The sequence below is a fragment of the Vicia villosa genome, unplaced genomic scaffold (assembly GCF_029867415.1).
Source record: "Vicia villosa cultivar HV-30 ecotype Madison, WI unplaced genomic scaffold, Vvil1.0 ctg.001992F_1_1, whole genome shotgun sequence".
In the NCBI taxonomy this organism is placed as follows: Eukaryota; Viridiplantae; Streptophyta; class Magnoliopsida; order Fabales; family Fabaceae; genus Vicia; species Vicia villosa.
In genome coordinates, this window is record NW_026705803.1 from 289,410 (window position 1) to 295,670 (window position 6,261).

The 6,261-nt window shown below is 22.5% G+C and overlaps 1 long non-coding RNA gene across 1 annotated transcript; it reads right to left on the reverse strand.

Annotated features, from left to right (window-relative positions):
* Positions 1–2,356: 2,356 nt before the first annotated feature.
* On the reverse strand, positions 2,357–4,162 carry LOC131637429 (uncharacterized). Its single transcript, XR_009294336.1, has 3 exons — positions 3,746–4,162; positions 3,317–3,457; positions 2,357–3,141 (listed from the first exon to the last, which is right to left on the reverse strand). It is a non-coding gene; the product is annotated as an uncharacterized LOC131637429 (long non-coding RNA).
* Positions 4,163–6,261: the final 2,099 nt, after the last annotated feature.

Genomic DNA, 6,261 nt, shown 5'->3' on the forward strand with positions numbered 1-6,261 from the left:
ATTAAAAGAAAATGATATAGATCACTATGGTTTAATTATAAATGAAAAATGATCATATAAATTCAATTATATTAAATAATCATATAAAAAATACAATAAGATGGAGATAATAAAAATGAAATATTAACACTTAAAAATAAAAATTATCTCTCAATTAATAGTAACTAGTGAGTTTACCCGTGCGAGGCACGGGACAAAATTTCTTAAATTAAAAAATATTTTATGATTATTTATAATTTATAAATAAAGTTATAGTAACATTAAAATTTGTTGAATAATTTACTATTTTTATTAATTGAAAATAACATTAAATAAAATTGTACATTAACCTTTAATAACAAAATTAAATAACAAAGAGTTATTAAGATATTAATAAAATTTTATTTATTTTCAAATACTCTATAAATAAAATGCACATAAAAAATAAAAAATGAGTCCTGAACAAATTAAATAACATTTAAATATTAAATACAAAATATTTCAAAAAAAAAGTGATCAATAGGTAGTCATCAATAGAAAAGAAAATATATATTAATAGTTGATTTATTATAAAAAAAGCACAACTTTGTCAATAAACAAAAAATTTAAAATAGAAATAGTATATTTACATGAAATAAAAGCGAAAAGTGAATATTAATGTGAGCAAAAGTATGAAAATTTAAAGCTATAACTTCAGCAAATCAAAAGTTTAAGATTATCAAAAATTTCTTCAAAATTGAATAAATTATCACAACTCAAAATTATGGATATTATCTTGATAATGACACTTAAATCTACTTTATTAGTTTTTATTTTTCTTTTATTCTGTTTCTATCTTAGAGTAACTCAAAACTTATTTTTCTGCAATATTTTACATTTTAGAAGAAAATCCTACAAAAGGGAAAATGACGTTCAGGGTTCTAAAAATTATGATTATTATTTTTTATTATTTTTTTAAAAGGAATAGAAAAAAGACCTAATCTAAAAGTATTATGGTTTATTTATTAATCAAAAATTAAAACTTATTAACAAAATAAATTAAATGAATAGAAAATAAATAAAACAATATTAAGAATATATAATTTCGGATGTTTACAAAAATCTTACACCATTCATATCTTAAAAAAAATGTTTGTTAAAAAAATATTTGATAATTTATTTTAGAAAATTATTATCAACTATGATAAAATATAAATTTCATTTTATCTATTAACCATAAGAAAAATACACCAAAACTCCTTCCAAATGCACCCTTAAACATTCATAAATTAACAGCCTATTATATATAATATTTTATATTACATCTAATCTTTAACATTTATTATTGTAGATATTCGTAAAAAATAAAAAAATTAGATTTAAGAATGACGAAAGAGCGAACGAAAGAAAAGAGAGAGAAAAATCATTTTTTATTGATTACTTAGTTTATATTTTTAATAGCATTTACTTATTTCTTCTTAATTTTAATTAATTTCATTTGGCAATTAATTAATTGTTGTATTGTGAGTTGTGTATCATAAATGCAATAATACATGTATTGTTAGTTGTGTACCATAATTGCGATGCATTGTAAATAGTTTTTGCCTTTTGAATTCTTCAAGTTGATTGTAATGTAATTTATAGTGACTCAATTAAATGGTGGCTTAATAAATGTCATAATAATTTTAATTTTAATTTAAATAAAATATATAATAAAATTAATTTGAGAAAATTTTGTTTTGTTTCTGAAAAAGGTTAATCAATTCAAAGACAAAGATTATAGGTAGAATCAATGCTAAGATCCGATTAATATTGTTCAAGTTTACGTCGATTAATAACAAATTATTTTGTGTTTTTCCATAATTACCCAAATCAATTTTTTATTAATTATTTATTATTTCTTTTTAATAACATTTAATTCTTCTTAAATGAAAGAATTTAATTCTTCTTGAATGAGAGAATAAGAATAATGATCAAGTATATTTTTTTAAAAAAAAACACCTTATCTAAAAACACATATAATACTAATTCACTAAAGGATAAATCAATATAAAAAGAAAAGATTAATTCCCACATATGAATTTAGTAAAAATTTAATTAAATTAAACAACTTAGATAAATCAACATAGAAATAAAAATAAGTACTACATAGTAAGATGCAATATTTGAAGTAGTAATCAAGGATTTCAACCCAAATAGTGCATGCATGGGCTTTAGGCAATGTTAAAAATCATTAGTTTGTAATATTTGAGTCAGGTACATGAAAACTCATTTCATCCACCTTCCTGATACAAAATTCGCAAAATAAAAAATGGTTAGTAAAAAGAAAACTACCTAAATATACACAACCAAACTAAAATGAATTAGCATATATTTTAATTGTAATTCATGACTTCTTTCTAACATTCTCTTGGCTTCCCATATGTTTTAAACACTACCAGTGTTTAAAAACCACAATTCTGAGATTCAATCCTTAGAGTTAAAACAAAATCATGTTAGAGTCATTATGTTCTTTTCTGCCAGAAGTTTTCCATAAACTTGTTTAGAAAATACCAGAATGAAATCGTAAGTGGAGACTTAAATTTTTTTATTTATTTTCCATAGAACAAAATCAAAACATTTTTCATATCAATACATCCTTTTTCCATTTTCCTGAAATAAGGTCACTGAAGGAAGTAACTTCGACAACTTTTTCATGAATTGAATGTTTGTTGTTTGTATCACCAACAGTGGTTCAATTTCTCTGGAAAAATTCAAAAGAAATTTATGTTGGGAAGGTTTGAAGACAACATCATTTAGTAGAACTTGGAAGTTTGATATAGTGACAGTGTGTCGTTTACAGCTAATTGTGAATTGTAAGTCTTGCAATAAAACGGATGAACAACCACATGGATATCAGTCCCTTATAAAATTGGAAATCAATCAAAAACATTATAACATTCAAGAAACACATAAAACCAAAAACATAAAACAAAACACATTCAAACTAACGGGGACATTATGCAATATTTGAACTCACTTCTTTATCAACCACAATCATCTCAAAGTGCTCCTTAGTGTTGGATATGACATTCCACTTATGGTGAACTGTAACGGCGAGCTTCCAGAGTTCTTTATGGTCGAAAATGTCTTTGACACACTCAAATGGTCTCACCATTGCAAGCAGGAAAAAAACTTAATACTCTGCAATCAGTTAACAAAAAACGAAATCAAATATGAATTGAATTTTAGAAATAAGAAGAAATTGAAAGAAAAGAGTAAAGAACAAACATATATAACTGAGAGATGGGTACACAAAATTACATGAAATTTAGAAAGAAAAAAAAAACAAATCAGAGAGGAGAAAATCATATCAAACCTGTACATATGTTGTTTCTTCTTCTTCTTTTAGTACTCTTGACATTTTTATCTACTCCCATTTTAATAGCATTGTACACCAATCTTGCTTGTTGAGAGAAAAAAAACACCACATGTTACTGATTTAGTCCTCCCTCGCTAACTGTGATATAACAGCAAATAAAACCAAATCTCATGTCAATTACATGTTGAAACCAGATTTGTTACAGGTAAAAAAATGCAGAATATTTTAGAAGATAATTAACTCAGCAAATAAAAAAGAAAAGCAGTCAAACATACCAAATGAAAATGATGTTTTCAGATCCAATATTCTATTGCAAGAGATTTTTTTCAAACTAAGAAACTCAAACTTTAACAAAGATAACGGAAACGGAGATAACATCATACATGCAAACATGAAAACAAATAAGATCCTTGCTCGTCTATGCACCTGTTGTAACCATCACTAACATCGACACCGATTCAAGCAACACAACGCCAATGCATAGCCTCCACGATACCACCGAGATCCATAGAGATCCTCCCTCATTCACAACTGTAACCGCATAGTCTCACACTCCGGCAAGGATCCCGCCGCGAGCAGCTCCCAACCGATGAGCACCATCCATCCGCCGTCACCATCAGCAACATCTTCGGATTTGCTTCGTTACCCTTTTTGTTTAGTTGATTGTTTTTATTCTGATGTGAATTTGTGTGGTGTTTGATTTAAACCGTTGAAGCTTGTATGAATTCTTGAAAGAGGAAGAAATAAATTTGAGAAAAGTTTGAATAGAGAGAAAGAGAGAGCATCGAGAGATGAGAAGTTTGGATTTTTTTCTTCTTTTCTAGCATTAAGCTAAGATAAATGAATGGTTCACATGGAAAATATGCTAAATGACTTTCTATTTTCCAATGAGTATTAAGTTGCAATTTCAAATTCCCAAAATTGAATAATCATACAAATAAATATAATTAAAAAATATATAAAAAATAAAATTTTAAAATATAATGAAATAATTAGAAGTTACTATAAATAGATTGGAAAAAATTACTATAAAGCATAAGAGAGTGACATTTGGCAAACTTGCCAAAATACTCCTTTTGCTTTATTATTTTAAATAGATTGTTGATTAAAATAAAATAGCTACTATGTTGATAATGACCCGTGAAATAAAAAAAATAATTTGATGCGATATAAAATATATTTAAAAACAAATGTAAAATAAACAATAATCATGGAAATTTAATTGTATTAAATAATGATAAAAAATTATGAGATGGAGAATTTAGTGCAAATAAATTTTGGTGAAAGGGTAATTTAGGCAATTTGGTCAATCTATTATTAATGAATAGATAGTAGATTAATTGTATTAAATAATGATAAAAAATCGTGAGATGGAGAAAAAAATAAAAATAAAGATATTATCTCTCAAATAAAGACAATGATTGATTAAAATAAAATAGACATTATGTTGATAGTGACCCGTGAGATAATAAATAAATAAATAAATAAATAGAGAAAAAAATTAAAATGAAAGTAAGAAAGTGTGAAAAAATGTGAGAGAAATTTGAAATTTTAATTAAGATAGAGAAAATGTGTAATGATCGATTAAAAAAATTAAATATTGAGTTGATAGTGGCCCGTGAAATAATTAAATATTTTTGGGAATAATAATTAAATGATCGATTATTAATATTTTTTGCGATAATAGATAAATGTTGAAAAATTAAAATGAAAGTATGGAAAAATGAAATGCGAAAGAAATTTGAAATTTTTAGTAAGATTAAAATTTAAAAATAGATTATTAATATTTTTTGTGATAATAAATAAATTAAGAAAAATTAAAATGAAAGTAAGAAAGTGTGGGAAAATGAAATGTAAAAGAAATTTAAATATGACTTCCATCATCTATGGCTTACATGTGATGTCATCATTCATGCAATAAAGTTGTAGGGAAAATGTTATTTAATTCGGACCAATGAAAAGCTAACACTTGGTGCATCCATTCAATAAAGTTGAAAGAGTGAATACTTAATTTGTTAGTTACAAAAATGACCTTTTATTAGTGCAAATAAATTTTGGTGAAAGGGTAATTTAGGCAATTTGGTCAATCTATTATTAATATTAATATTAATATTATTAGTTAATAATTATTAGTTATTAGTTAATATTTATTAGTTAATGTTAACGTTATTAAATAATATTAGTTAAATTATAAAATAATAATTAATATTTATTTTACTGTTTAAATTAATTAAATTATAAAATATAAACTAAATTAATTAATTTTAACTAATATAAATTTATATTAATTTAATTTAATTTATATTTTATAATTAATACTATTTTAGTTTATATTTTACTGTTAACATTATTATTTAATATTTGTTTATACTAATTTAATTTAGTTTATATTTTCTAATTAATATTAGTTTAGTTAAATTTAATGTTTATATTAAGGTTTATATGTAATCTAATTTAATTAATGTTATTTTAATTTTAACGTTATATTTAACTTAATAAATTTAATTTAAAGATTTTATATAAATGTTTATATCTAATTTAATTTAATTTATTTTACTGTTAACGTTATTAATTAATATTTGTTTATATTAATTTAATTTAGTTTATATTTTCTAATTAATATTAGTTTAATTTAATTTAACGTTTATGTTTAATTTAATTTATTTTATTTTTATTTAATTTATTTAATATTATTTTACTATTAACGTTATATTTAAGTTAATTAATTTAATTTAAACAATTTATATTAATATTTATATTTAATTTAATTTACTATTAATGTTATTAATTAATATTAAAAAAATAATAACAGTAAAATATAAACTAAAATAGTAATAATTATAACAAAAATATAACGTTATTGTTTAAATTAATATAAATTGTTTAAATTAAATTAATTAACTTAAATATAACGTTAATAGTAAAATAATTTTAAATAAAAT